General features: G+C 46.4%; 1 protein-coding gene across 3 annotated transcripts in view; it reads right to left on the reverse strand.

Annotated features, from left to right (window-relative positions):
- Positions 1-15,566, reverse strand: part of LOC130610429 (uncharacterized) — a 44,930-nt gene that overhangs the window by 14,133 nt on the left and 15,231 nt on the right. Inside the window, exons 1-2 of one of the 3 annotated variants that reach the window (XM_057430317.1) lie at positions 4,504-4,651; positions 793-910 (exon numbers count right to left, since the gene is read on the reverse strand). The exons of 1 other annotated variant lie outside the window; for it this stretch is intronic. The gene's annotated coding sequence lies outside the window, so the exon portion shown is untranslated. Of the gene's footprint in view, positions 1-792; positions 911-4,503; positions 4,652-15,566 lie in introns of those variants that run through there. One more of the 3 variants, XM_057430316.1, reaches the window with a different exon arrangement.

The following is a 15,566-nucleotide window of genomic DNA, read 5'->3' on the forward strand; positions in this document are numbered from 1 at the left end:
AGTTTGGGCCAGCAGGATGAAGTGTCTAAATCATCCTTGGAAGTGGAAAGACCCTCCTTACATTGAACATAGAGACTTCACATTTCTCTTATGAATTTAGGCCTCATGGACTTGACAGTCACACAAGATGTCAGTGTCTGCTACAGCCCTATGCACTCCCTCCCTTGGCAGACAGAGGCAAAGGGAACGAGTGAGTGCCACAGGTAAAGGAGAACAAGACTGGGCAAGGGATGTGGGGTTCTCCTGAGATTAATAAGGGCAACATAGAGCTGGGATGGAGGGGCATCAGTCTGTAATAATAAGCCAGGCAAGACCCAACCAGATTGAACACCCAGGAAGAGGTCTTGATAAAGCAAGACAGGACCATGTAAGCTACAGCTCAGACTATGCAGCTGGGTTCTCTCCGTGCTGCCAACCATTCAGGCAGCACAGCCACCTTGACCAGGAGGGGAATGAGAGGCTTGTTACACCCTGAAGGCTAAGACACCTCAGGCATTTAACCATGTGAGGCACCAACACACATCTCCCATCTGAGAAGTCTGAGGCACTGCATTGCCTGGAAGCTAATCTTGGTAACTCACTGGTAGCTTGATTTACCCCTTGCTTAGAGTGGGTCAAATTAAAATACTTCCCCTGCATTCTCTCTAATCCCAGAGAGAAAGGCATAGCTGTGCCTGCGGATCACTCCAAAATGGAGAATATTATTCCTGTCCTCCATAACTGCTAAAATTAAAAATTAAAGCTAGCTCTCAAAGTGTGGCTGTTCTGCAAGATGTCACAGGCACTTCTCACCCAGTCTTCTTGTGATGGGGCTGGAGTTCCCCCTTCTTCGCGGCTCTGGAGGAGCCCACAGGTGACAGCAGAGAAACATGAGGATCAGGACTTTCTGTGAGCACAGGTTATAAATGATCTGCCAAGAAAGAGAGAATGAGATGATGTGAGAGCCAGCCACTGAGTAGAGAACAAGGCTCCTGGTAGTGCTGAAGGGCTCCTGTGAGAAAGTGCTGTTAATGAGAGGTGCCATGACCTGTCAGGTTGGTCTGTGATCAGGTCACAGCCATGGGACTGAAAGCTACCATGTACTTTCTCCACTCTGGTTTCAGACCAAATAGAAAGAGAAAACAACCCTTACTGTAGTGAGGGCTGAGAATAAAGTGGTCCTTGCCCAAGGCAGCAAGCTACACACAGTAAGGACTGAAAAGAAACCAAGACCCATGTGAGGCAGGTTCGTGGGCTACTTGCTTGTTTGGCAAACTCTGTGCATATGCGTGTGAGAGCAAGGAGGCTGGAGAAGAAAGTGCACAGGCAGGGGGGGAGAAGCAGTTATGAGAAGAGCAAAGAAGCAGAAGCACAGGAAAACCAGGGTGGGCTATGTTTGTGGCTGCTCCCTTCACCAACAGACAGGGCAGCTCTGAAAATACAACTGACTTGTGTCCTGATGGTCTCATTTCAGGTGGAAGTTCAATGCTGGGTCCCGTAGTGCTGACGCTTCATTGATCTGCAGGACAGCTACAGTGACTGCAGGTGTGGATGGCAAATCTACCCCCCCCTGCTCACATAGCGGGTCTGCATCCCTCCAGTAGGTGGGGGAGTGGCCCAACAGCCCCCTTAGCCCCACCAGAGAGCAGAGTCCTGTTTCCCCATCAGGCATGGAAGGTGCCAGTGCTCATGAGCTCCGCCAGGCAGCCCGGAGATGCTGCTGCTGCTTTGCCAGGGCAGGATTTTCCACAGGATGTGTGTGCAGCTGCAAGAGTTGCTTTCAGTGAAGGAGGAGCTGGGGAAGAGTAGGGCAGGCAGAGTGAGGGACAGAAAGGAGGAGCCAGAGGCAGGTTTGCAGAGCGGAGGACCCAGAGAAGACAAAGAGCAGCCAGAGCCGGCTGTACGAGATGGCAGGAGACATTTCCAGAGGAGGCTGCGCGGTTTGCTGACACACTGGCAGGCACGAAAATTTACTGGATTAAGTGGAGGAAGAGGGGAATTTTCGTTTCAAAATAATTTATTTTAATCTTTGTCACCCGTCAGAGCTGAGTTTTCTTTCTCTAGAAAGTGACTTTATGTTCTAAGAAAACACTTCAGACATGAGAAAGGCCCTTTGATACTCTGAGGAGAGCTCAGAGCAGGGGTGCACATGACAGCTCACAGGTGGGTGTGCAAGGGGGTTCGGTGCCCTGGTTGGAGTGAGAGGGAGCCTCAGAAACTGGTGAGCTCCGTTTCACCTCATGCCTGCAAGGCAGCTGTGGAGATCTCGTAACGGCCAGCTTGGACAGGAGCACCTTTCTTCCCTGTCACGCTATCCTTGAAATAACCATTTCTTTCCTATTGAACTCTTCTAATCTTGCTCATTCCCCCCATGTCACTACCCTGAGGGCTGTGCATAGCAAGTCAGGTAGCGAAGCTTGATTTCACTGAGCACCCAGGCAAACTGCTGCCCAAGTCATGACCTATGTGCTGAGGTGTAGTCTGCTTTCCCCCAGGGACACTTGGAGCAGGAAGAAAGCAGAGGTCTCTAAAACACCAGATAATTCTGACCTGGCCTGTAACCAGACAGCACTGAGCCCTTCTCCCTCCTCCCCTTGCGCTTGTACTCCATTCCTCATGGCAGACAGAAAGAACATCATAGTTTCAGCTCAGATGCCTGCATTATTCAGGTCAGTGACACTGCTATAATATAAGGCATGTGTTTACACACTCAACTCTGAATTAATATGACCACAAGCATGTTCTAGGCACTCTGGTGGAGGACAGCACAAGACAGACACAGAGAAAACCCATCTGAGTTAATACGCTTATGGTTGATAAACTGAAGATGATCTTTCAGCACAACAACCATTGCATGCTCACTGTACGTACAGAATATTTAGCTGCATTCTTGCATGGTCACTGTTGAAGAAACACTGGGAACTACAGCAACATGAAAGAGTTTGTCCTCCCATCACCTTAGAGATATAACTACATCTGCTACAGCAGATGATCCCAGTTATGGAAATCAGCAAATGCCACAGCAATAGAGAGAAGTAAATGCTAATTTCTCAGATGGTAACCAAACTCTGGGTCCTCATTTACCCTTGTCTAAAGGGACACAGCAGTCCTAATACACATTATGTCCTCTTCCAGTTAAACCAAACAGTGACTCCCCAGTTCTTTGTTGCTCCCCAGTGTACAGGAACGATGTGAGCTGATGCTGCACTCCTTCATTTACCCATCTGGGTACTTCCAGGCAGTCCTGTCCATACTTCCCCAAAGCTAGGGCTTTATTTTAGTACAACAATCCTCCAGGCCAATGCTGACTTACTCCATGCCAAATAGCAGAAAGGAGCTTAATGTTGGCTGCTGCTGTGGAAATGGCACACCATTGCTCTTCGATCACGTTGTCTGTGCAATCTTTGCCTATTCCCTGGCTCAGGGACTGAAAAGCCCGTGGTGCTTATGAGCCTCGTGCCTTAAGTGAGCATAAGACTAAAGGCAACGTGTGCTCAGCTTATTTTCTACCATGTGATTCTCTTTAATCAACTTCTCATCCACTACTCTGATAAGTGCCTGCTTGGAGACTTGCCACTAACCTTCATTTTCATGAAAAATCCCCCCCCAGGAACTTACTTCTCAAGGATTAAAGCTTGAAGAATAAACTATTCCTTCCTATATACCTAAGAACTGTTCTGCTTGGTTGACCTTCTCAGCAAAGCACCAAACCAAGTGGCAGGAGGAGGAAGCAGTCAAGCACAGGATAAGCTGTTCAGGTCATGTCCAAGGACTCCAGAGACATCAGGACAAGGGACCACAGGTCCTCACAAGGCATCAGAAAAGAGGCCACCAAATCTGGCAGGGCTGAGTAGGTTTGCCAGTGCTGCTTCAAGGAGTTCACTGCAGCAAGATTTGGTCGATAGACTTGTCAAACAGGGAAGCTTGTTCCGTGAGATGGTGGAGAGCAGCTTGCTGTTGTCTGGCCTCTCCTGCCTTGATCAGAGAGATCAAGTGAGTCTGGTACATTTTCGACTTTCCACATTTACATCATCTCAGTCACAAGGAAATTAACTTCTGAGTCATGGTCATCACACCAAACTCCTGTTTCCAGGGAAGGGGAGTAATCTTACTCCATCTTGAAATAAGAGATTAAATTAACCTTTAGGTCTTAGTCTAATTTCTCTGCATTGGGTTTTGCAAATTGCACAACTGAACAGAGGATGATTTATTCTGGAATACAGTCTCCCTTTTATTTCAGAGATCTAACCAGCTAGAGGGATGTGAACGGCACATTTCAAAGAGCTGCACAAAGGATTTCAGCAAGCTATAATATACTGCTGTGAGTTTTTTATTATCTGATACAGAAAACCTCATGGACAGAGCATGATCTGTCTACCTCTGTGTCATGCACACCACTTCAGCTGCTTAGCAAACACCAGCAATCTCAAAGGAAAGAATTTTAGATACATCTATGTTTTCAAGTTAAACATTAACAGGAAAAATAAAAGTGCCTTGGCTGTGTTTGCATTCTTAGCTACTCACTTAACCAGAGCTGTGCTGCAGGAACTAGTCGATGCAGTAGGAAGATTAGGTGACTGTGGTTTATTTCTTGGGGTTTTTTGTTTGTTCTTGAAGCTGAAACAGGAGAAAGGCTTATCCAGAGTCTGTTAATTGCAGCAGGAGAGGTACAGCCAAAGTAGTTACCTAAACCAGTACAATTTCATGGGTTTCTTTTCCTTCCTAGGACAAAAACCTGAGCTTAACTTCCCTTGAGTTTACAGTATTACCACTGTTCTCACTGTCTACTCCATGACATAAATCAAGATTGCTAACAAGACAAAGAACTGCTATCTTGGTTTCAAAACTAAGTAATACTAAGAAAATCATAACCTCTATAGGCTGCTCATTGTATTTATAGTTCTTGTATATCAGCATGGATCACATCATTTCAGAGACAGCTTGGCATAGGGAACAAAGTCTCTCTTGAACCTGTAAAGATCCAGTGCAGCCCAGGGTTCAGGTGGCTATTGAGAGCACAGGCAATGGCATTAAATTTCTGCTGTGCAATGAGCTGCTTGTCTTGTCACACAGAATAGAACCACAGAATCGCTTAGGTTGGAAAAGATCTTTATGATGATCATCAAGTCCAACTGCTAACCTAGCACTGCCAAGTCCACCACTAACCCATGTCCCTAAGTGTCTGCATGTCTTTTAAATACCTCCAGGGATGGTGACTCAACCATTTCCCTTGGCAGCCTGTCCCAATGCTTGACAACCCTTTTACTGAATAAACTTTTCCTAATATCCAATCTAAATCTCCCCTGGTGCAACTTGAGGCCATTTCCTTTTGTCCTATCGCCTGTTACTTGGGAGAAGAGACCGGCCCCCACCTCACTACAATCTCATTTTCCTCCTTTCACATCTCTTCTCTTTTTATTTTTGTTTTCCCCACTTCCCCAGTTCTTCCTCCATCCTGCTGCATTCAGCACAAGTTTACACAGCCCATCTGTGGTTGCTGCTTAACAGGTACCATTTCTGAACCATTACCACCATTACCATTGCCTGAAGAAAAAGAACTGGTCTTGGCCATTGTCAGGGTTGACTGATCACAGCAGCCCAAAGGTATACACATGCCAGCCAGATGTACCAGAGAAGAATCTATCCACATTATCTGTTGATCGTCATGGGAACATCCTGCTATGGTACACCAGGAAGAATGTAGGCATCACCATAACTTCATGTGAAGTTCTATTTTGGTCAGATTGGCTTCTAAGTAGTCTCAAGGCAGTGGAAAAGCTAATCATAAAACTTTGTAGAATCACTTAAGGTCTTAAGCATTCTTGTCTCCCTTTCTGTGGGGTTATTAAGCTATTTGGGAGCTTTGCTTTATTGACATGGAAGGTTTAACCTGAGAAGGCCTACTGCTCCACACATCTGTGCACTTGGCAGCAGTGCCTTTGATAAATTTTTCTGTCTGCTCGCTAAGTCTCAGCAGCTTCTCCTTGTGTCACAGCATGGTTTTCTCCTTGTGTTTGTCCTTCAGAAAGGCTGTAATGACATGATACTTCCAGCCTACCTTGAAGGGAGGGCATTCTAGCACAATAATTTGAGGCAGCCTACTTTTCAAGGTGACTGTTCCCTCTTGATTCCTTGCTTTGGAAAAGGGTATCCCCTTTTGCTTCCCTAATGCACCATTCAATCTCTCCAACAATACTGCTCCAACAGTCATGCTGGCAGTGCAGCAGAGGGAATGGAGTTTGAGAGGACCATCATTCATCTTGCAATGAAAGAAGGCTTAGTATGTTGGTTACTGTGACCTGGAGACATCAGTGTGAAGCCCTCATCACACACCCCAGGAAATGGCATCATCCACTATCTGCCAGACTTCTAGTGAGTCAACAACCTGGTTGTCCACAAAGTTCCTTTGGATGACTCTTCAGGAGGACGAAAGTCCTATGTGCAATAAACTCCTGGGACAGATCACCCACAGCACCTATGAACCTGTAGTGTGCATCTGACTGATAGCTCCTGCACTTGTTAACACTATGAGCCACCCTGTTCCCCTCTTACAGGTGGTGAAAGAGCCCATGAGGGCTCTTTTACAACCATGCAGAGTCAATGCTTAGACTTGAGATAGCTGATGCTCAGAACCCAGGTGGCTTCCCCTGTCCTGTGTACACACCATGAACCAAGCATTCCCATGCCTTTGGGTCATGCAGAGCAGATCTTGCTCACCACCCACCTTGGTCTTGCCATACACAGCAAGCAGTATTAGACTCATAAGGAACTGACATGAGCTGAGCACAGCTTCCAGCCCTGCTTCATATCTGGCTCCAAGCTCCCTGACTCAGACACATGGAGTTCTCAGGTGCAAACCTGAGCCAGGAAAACCTGTACAGCCCCCTGTGAGATACTGAAAGTACAAGGCCCTACATGAACCCACTTTACAAGCCTGGCACCTCTACTCCTCCTTCAAATTCTTACTCTGCATAGATAGGAATTTTGCATTCGACACTGTCCCACACAACATCCTTGTCTCTAAATTGGAGAGACATCAATTTGATGGATGGACCACTTGGTGGATAAAGAACTGGCTGGATGGCTGCTTGCAAAGAGTTGTGGTCAATGGCTCAGTGTCCGGCTGGAGACCAGTAACGAGTGGTGTCCCTCAGGGATCGGTGTTGGGACCGGTCTTGTTTAACATCTTTGTTGCTGACATGGACAGTGGGATTGAGTGCGCCCTCAGCAAGTTTGCCGGTGACACCAAGCTGTGTGGTTCGGTTGATACGCTGGAGGGAAGGAATGCCATCCAGAGGGACCTTGACACACTTGTGAGGTGGGCTGATGCCAACCTCATGAAGTTTAACCATGCCAAGTGCAAGGTCCTACACCTGGGTCGGAGCAATCCCAGGCACAGCTACAGGTTGGGCAGAGAAGAGATTCAGAGCAGCCCTGCGGAGAAGGACTTGGGGATGTTGGTTGATGAGAAAATGAACATGAGCCGGCTTCAGCGTGCGCTCACAGCCCAGAAAGCCAACCGTATCCTGGGCTGCATCAAAAGGAGCGTGACCAGCAGGTCAAAGGAGGTGATCCTGCCCCTCTACTCTGCTCTCATGAGACCTCACTTGGAGTATTGTGTGCAGTTCTGGTGTCCTCAACATAAAAAGGACATGGAACTGTTGGAACAAGTCCAGAGAAGGGCCACGAGGATGATCAGGGGACTGGAGCACCTCCTGTAGGAAGATAGGCTGAGAAAGTTGGGGCTGTTCAGCCTGGAGAGGAGAAGGCTGCATGGAGACCTCATAGCAGCCTTCCAGTATCTGAAGGGGGCCTATAGGGATGGTGGAGAGGGACTCTTCGTTAGGGACTGTAGTGACAGGACAAGGGGTAACAGGTTAAAACTTAAACAGGGGAAGTTTAGATTGGATTTAAGGAGGAAATTCTTTCCTGTTAGGGTGGTGAGGCACTGGAATGGGTTGCCCAAGGAAGTTGTGAATGCTCCATCCTTGGTGGTGTTCAAGGCTGGGTTCGACAGAGCCTTGGGTGATATGGTTTAGTGTGAGGTGTCCCTTCCCATGGCAGGGAGGTTGGAACTTGATGAACTTAAGTTCCTTTCCAACCCTAACTATTCTATGATTCTATATAACATTAGCACTAACTGCAGAAAATGGCTGCAATATTGCTACAAGTGAATTTATTATTCCTAGAGGGGGTGGTGAGGAGAAGCAGGCAATAAAGGTCAAGGCTCTGACTCAAAGCTCATCTCCAGCAAAGGGTCCAACATCAGTTGTAACTTCCCAGTGCCAGCTCCAGACCGCTCTCCAGCTTCCAGGTGACAAAGGTTGCATCCCCAGCCAACCACGCCAACTCTCAGTCAGTTACTAGACATGCCTTTGTGAGGCAGCCCAGTAGAGCCAGCCTAGAGGCCTGTCTCCAGCAGTGATCAGCAGCAGATGATTCTGGAAAGACCAGACAGAGCATGTCTGCAGCAGGTAGCTAATGAGGTGTGGAACTACATATCAGGTCATCTAAAATCATCTTTATCCTCTGCATGTATTTTATGGGCAGAGGGGACAGTGCAAAAAGTGCAGGCAGCCTGTTGGAATATGAGAAGTGAGAGACAGAAGTAAATCAAACCAGTAGCTGCAAAGAGCTGGCAACTCTTTCCACTTGCAGCATGTGATGAAGATCAACAGACCCTTCACCTAAGCACTCAGCTGAATGTTTTCTCCTTATATGCACTGAAGATTGGATTTTCAACTCACAGTTTTCACTTGCTCTCTGGCAAAAAGAAGTAAAAATCCAAATCACACTAAATGGGGAAAAAAAAAACAAACCAGTCTTTTTTTTAAACATTACAATTTGACCCATGATTTAATCTCATGATGTGCAGGGTGTGAGACATGTTGCTGGATTTTTCCAAGGTGGAAATAATCCTGGCCAGATTAACAATACATGACCAAGAGGTAACACAGAAACAGAGCGTTCCCCACATCCTGTTACATTGCCTCCACCAGTCCCAGGAAGACAACAGAAAATCAGTGCTATACAGTTGGACCATCAGGGTTGCTGAAGGAATTCCTAATTCCTTCTTCTAAGATTAGATTAAACTTCAAAATGCACAGGGCAGAGGAAAGAAATCACACATTAATTCTAAGAATACAGTGTATGTCAAGTTTCTGCTCCCTTCCTTGCACCAGGAAGACATATTTTGCAGCACAGCCATAAACCTCAAACTTTGAGCACACTAGTGGCTCCACGCATTGGTTTTCACAACAAGGCAGTATGAACCCTGACTCTCATCTCACTAGTAGGGAAAAGAAAATCCCCCAGCCTAACTCTGTTCATCTTAGTTCATTTACTTTGTGCTGGAACCTAGTCCAGCACCTTCCAAAGCCAATGGAAGGTGAATGAGCAGAGTGCTTCCAAGATAGGAACTTACACCTCATTGATGAGCTCAAAAAGAGGCCTGGGGGAAGAAGGAGGTGTTCAGGAGGGTGAGGGAGATAGATGATCTCATACAGCATCTTGTTCGGTCACATCCCAAAGGTACCAGGCACTTTAGCATATTGCTGCAGAGGCAGGTTTGGTGTGAGGAAATGTGGATGGCTGTAGCGTCAGCAGTTCTGGCCAGGGTGTGGATGGCCACGGACAGTCATACTTCCTGTTCCTGTGTGTGTGGAGGTACTTAGCAATGCTTCTGCAGAAAACCTGGTAAGACTCTATCTGTCAGCTGCCTCAGCTGAGAGATTTGTCCTCAGAAGGTCCAGCACTACACGTTCACTATGAGGCAGTGGGAGTCCTGACAGAGAACTGGTGCAGCTGGCCAGGCTTTGCTTACATCAGCCCCAGGAACATCACAAGCTTTTCTCTACCTGCTAGGGGGATTTAATTTTGGGTTTGCAGATTTTCAACTCCTCAATGCCCAACTCCTCTCACAGGCCACTCTAAACACCCCCTCCTTTTCAGATGCTGATGCTTTTCAGCTGATTAAACTGTGGGCCAGACCATGAGCTATATACTGTAGATCAGTATAGCTTGTCAGTGCTAATTTACATCCACTGAAAATTTCCATTCCTTCACCATTTAACAGAATTATGTGACATGTCTTTTATCTCTCCTCACAGTTTAGCCTGCTGTTCCCCTTTCCTGGCCCCCAAGCCTCCTGCTTTGCTTTGAACTCCCTATAGGTTTGCAGGGTAAGTTCCTTATTTGCAATGTAAAGTGTCTCTCAGTGCCACAGCCCCGTGCAAACAAACCCAAGAGGGGCACATTTATCCTTACTTGTGCAGCAAATCCAGCCCTATCTTTTCCTGGCAGCAGTTCCCTACAGCAAACGCTGCACAGAACTTGCTAAGGGAAGAAATACGTCCCTTGCTGCCACTATCCAATGCATGACCTCTCTGGGGAGATGTAGCAGAGGGAGAATGAGAGGGCTGATCCCACAGAGACCCCGAGCTTCTGCCTTTCTCCTTGAAACTGATGGCAGTGGCTCACCACCCATGTAGACTTTGACTTCAATAGGCAGGATACCATTAATGAATTCTTGTTGCTATGGTGATATTGATGGATAGTCCCTGAGGTTGGTGGGAATCCAGGGAAAGATAGCGAAAAGAAAAGTGGGTCAGAAAAATCCTGCAGGAAAATGTGAGTTTGCATAAAGGGGCAGTTGTGTGACATCCCAGACAAATCCAGTGGCACTTCTCACATCCTGACTCACCCTCCTTTCACAGCAACACAGTGTTGTTCTGAGGCAGTGCAGCACTCTGCTCACTGCAGGGCTCTGGTGCAGAGGCACTCTGCTGCAAGTGGATTTCATTACCAGGCGGTATTTTTGCAGCTTCACTCTGGCAATTCCTTCCACACAGAGCAGCAATCTTGGCTCCAGTGAAATCACTTGGACCTATGCCAGCTGGCACAGAGCCAGGATTTCCCCAGTTCTCAGGATGCCTTATCACAAGTGACAATTTCATTCAGCTGCTATGATAGCCACTGGGATCCCTTGCCTCTCCAGAGCTGCTTCAAGCGTGGAAAAGCCGCTGTTGCACAGAGGTTTTTGCTCTGCTTTCCTTAGGCTCAGCACTGTGCACTCTTCAAAGGTGCCATTGTGAGCTCCTTCACAGCTGCCTACTCTGCAATATGCTCTTTAGAGTAACCTTCTACCCTTCATCCCAGCTGAGCAACCCCTGGCAAGGACAAGCTGCACTCCAGTCACAACTGGGTCCTCTCACCTTGCCCAAGTGGTCTAGGGAGCTGGGGCACAGGAACCATCTTTCTAAAACACCAGTTCTCTCTTCGGCCTTGCTTTCTCTGGGAAAACCATTCCTAATTCAGGATGGTGACATATTAATGAAGTGCTGAAGTCCCAGTGTAACACCTTCTTCCCCTGCAAATCCTATCTAAGACCACCAAGGGGTGTACAAATTGCAAGATGCTTTTCGGGGGGGCAGATTTTAGTATGATTAGTAAATTTTAGAATATGCTTTCTGTCCTAGCAAAGACTCTTACCTTTTCTACTGTGTTTAATGTCTAGAAGTTGCCCTACACACATACAAATTCACTAGAGAACTTTTGACTCTAAACAGTGATGCTGCTCCAAGCATGTACCACTGCATCACCTGATGGGCACTCTTACTCCAGAAAGTTGTGACTGGTTTGAATCTGTTATTACAGAAGCATATCTATAGGGAAATAGTATCTACAGCAGTATCATTACACAGACAGTTTTGCCAGTAAATGCCTCAGTGTAGGTCAGATTCAATTGATGTGTCAGCTTTTCCATCTATTTGTGTGTTCAGATCCTTCGCCTCCATGTGAACTGAGGACCTAGAGGCAAAATTAACCTGCTCCTCTCTTTTGCATCTTTTGATAAATGTAGTTTTAATGGAGTCTGAAAGCACTTTACATCAGGAACAGCTCCCAGGAGCAAAAATCAGTTAGTTTCCCTACATTACATGTAGCTGTTCATCAAATTTATTGGGCAAGCTTCCTAAGCACACGGAGGCTGGACCAGCACTGGCAGAGGCTCTCTCCTGCATAGCAACCCTTTGATCAGACTGTCAGCGTCATTTATTTGCTTGTATTTCATATTCTTGAAGGCTCCAGTAAATTATTTTTCCCAGCTGACTATCAGAGGCAAAGGCAGCTCTTTCAAGTTGGATTTGCACCTCTTCCCTTCCCCTCCATTTCAATTAGCTATGGAAATGATATGGGTTTATTGATCGATTTTTGGCTTGTTTAGGTTTTCAGTTTTTGTTTGTTTGTTTTCCCAGCTTTTGTTTTGCCAGTCTTTATTAGAAACTTTAGGAACACCAACGGCTGCAGAAGCCTCCACTCGGTGTCTTCCCTGTATGAAATGTTGTGGTTTACAATTAGCACATCTAATTGCTCTGCTTGACCTGCTGCTGGCCAGGGTGGAGAGCACAGGAACTGCTGCAGCATCCTGCCTTTCTCCAGCTAGGAGCAAGGGGATGTGAGTGCTATGGGTGGATGAAAGGAGGTGTCACCACAAACAGGTGAGGCCAGACAGGGGCAGGAATTGATTTACAGCACTGGGAGAAAGAGGTGGCCATAGCAACATAATAGGATCTCTGCCCGTGGGAAGCTGTTGTTCTACTGTGTATTCAGCTATTTATTTTTTTTTTCCCTGCTAATGATGCTGACTGCAGAGACATGGCGGGTGGGGAACTCCCCAGAGCAGCTCAGGGCTAAGCAGAAGTGGACAGTTTGGACAGGGCTAAAGCTCTGGGCTCCTCCACTTGGAGACACTAGCGTAAATGCCTTCAGGCACAAATCCCAGCATGCTGAGAAGAGCACATATTCCAGAGGGCAACTTCCCAAGTATGGTCTGCCCTAAACAGCCGGTCATCAAAGGTTTCTCAGATCCCTCATATCAATATATTTAATAGTACCAGATGCATTCAAGATAGGAGAATCTCTCTGGGCTGTCTTTGACACCAGCCGGACATCTATGATTAACTGCCAGGTGATCCCACAGGAATGCGATCTGGAGAGATGAGACTGGAGACAAGACAGATCCCTGAAATTTCTCACCATGCATAAACCTGGCCTCACCTGCCCCCACATGCATCACGTCATGTGTGCTTTACTGACAATGTTTTAAAAGTCACCATTCAAAAGCATATTCTAAGACTGATTAATACCGATTCATACGCTACAGCAAAGACAAAATCACTCTATAGATATGACTTGGTAATATAAATCAAAGAAGAGGAAATAATGTCTAGGCAGACACCCAGTCACTCATGGGAAACATATGAATACTTTGTAAACACCTTTTTAAAGCAGTACCCTGAGAAGACATGGTGGGGATGCTGCTGCAAATGTGATGGTAAGAGTCTCATGCAACACAGCAGGTCAGAAAAGAATTTAACCTCAACTTCATAAATACTGCCCATCAAAAATGCCTGCATGTAACTCTAGCACCTCAGAAAATTTAATTACCATTTAAGAAATGGAAGACAAAACAAGCTATGTGACCTTTCCCGCTCCAGATCCTGTAGGTCATCACTACTTAAGACAACTGGGAGCCTGAAATGCTAAACATTAGTGTTGGCAAATGAACAGATGGATGGATTGCTGCCAGCATAATCCATCTTCCCACTTGCCTCTGTAGGACTGAGTGACATTCAAAACTACTTCCCTATGCAAAAAGCAATACATGTGATGCAATGAGTAGGCTCTAAAATGGACTCATCAGCTGGCAGGACCACTGGCAAAATGCTTTATAGCTGCTATTTAATGTTGCAGGCAAGGCTGTAAACAAGAGGCATCAGGCTGTGACAGAAGTGGGGAATGTAGTGACCACAGTGGTTCTGCTGCAAGCCAGTCCCTGAGCAAGCTTTAAAAATCTGTCAGGGTGCCGTCATCTTCCCTTTGGGTATAAATGCTCTAAATCTAATTAACTTTTTAATCAAAGCAGACAAAATTATGGTATTACCATCAAAGTGGATGCTCCATCTACAGTTTCATGAAAGATTTCCACCTCTGCTCACCTGGATTTATTTTATTTTTTATTTTCCTGGGGCTCCACGAGTAAATTCCCCAAACACTGAAAACTAGAAAGGAGCAAAGTCCATTTTCGAACAGGTTTCTTAACATGGCCAGTTACTGTGCAGACATTAGCTTGCCCAGTGCCAGACGAGACAGCTCAGAGCTTCCAACTCAAGCTCAAATACCTGTTGCCTGAGCACAGGTATTGCTCCTACTCCCTGGTGGGCACAACAGGAGCTGTGACACGATGCACCAGTATGAATCATGTTACCCTCCCCAGTAGAGAGGGCATTGAAGCCAGCAGACTCTCACATAGCCCAGTGAGGACTTTGTGGTGCCCAGTGAGGATTCAAAAGGAGAATAATTTCCTTCACTTACCAGCTACAGCAGACTGTTCAGTCAGCTATTAGACTGTAACATGACTTCTAAATTGACACAAATCATTCTGACATGTACTTTTTGCCTATAGTACCACAAAGAACAGATCTCTGACTGGTCTGCAGTATCACCCAGATCAGACTGTATGGTGTGGGGTTATTTTTTACAGTGGCTGAAGTCTTCAGGATTTTCTACATATGCTGGCAAACATCAGTCCTGTTGACAAAGTCAGCTAGTGCAGCCAAGTGCAGAAATAACCCTAATCAAGATCTGAACCTGGGACTTCAGGTGAGCAAAGCCTCCTGACTAACCCACTCCAGCATCTGGCTTCACTGAACTTGCCTGTGTAATCTGAGCCAAAAAAAAGCACTCATTTCCATTTCCTATTGCCCACATGCCACCTCCAAGTATACTTGTATATTAGCATTTCTGCAACATTCAGTACAAAATCCATATGGCTCCTTTCAGCAGGCAGCAACAGCAAGAAGCAAAGAGAGTCTGGAGACAGAGCTTGTGCGGATTTCTTTCTAAGCACCATATAACATTCATTGCAAATGGGTGGTGATGGGAGAGTTGTTATAACCAGCTACAGATGGGCCATGAAGCTAAAATGGATTTCTTTGATATGAAGTGTCTGCTGGTGCTCCTTCTGGAACAGATGCTGGGTAGCAGAGCAGATCTGGCCTAGGCTGAGGAGTGTCAGCTCATAGTACAACAGCCTCTAAGTACTTGATGAGCCTTATCTGGGACCTTCTCCTGCCACCCACTGGCCTGGGAGCTGCATTTAGGTCCTTGCTTGAGCTAGGCTGTATGTATAGTGATTGTGACTTGCTCAATTTGACTTCTTGGGTGACATCAGAGCAGTGTTGGGACCATGGCTCTCTCTGAGGCTTGCTGGACTGTTGGCTGAACCAAGATATAGTAACGGGGCCCACTCTGCTCTTCTCATTTGGGTGCAGTGGGACTGTACCCCTTGTCCAAGGTTGTTGTCTCAAGTGCCCTGCTGCCTGGCTTCCACCTCACCTTCCTTTCCACATATATCCATCCTCGCTGATTGACAAGGAGTCTTCTGACCCCATGAGTTTGGCAAGTATTACTTTCCCAGGTTAAACAGAAGAAAGAAATGTTCACATGGAATAAGAGCATAAGAAATCAAGAGTTTTTGAATGTCCCATGCAGTGACCACTGCCAGGAGACCTTCCAGGATGTAGAAG

Source organism: Pezoporus wallicus, unplaced genomic scaffold, assembly GCF_028554395.1.
Source record: "Pezoporus wallicus isolate ANWC-B61680 ecotype Strahan unplaced genomic scaffold, APGP_CSIRO_Pwel_v1 contig_5261, whole genome shotgun sequence".
Taxonomy (NCBI): domain Eukaryota; kingdom Metazoa; phylum Chordata; class Aves; order Psittaciformes; family Psittacidae; genus Pezoporus; species Pezoporus wallicus.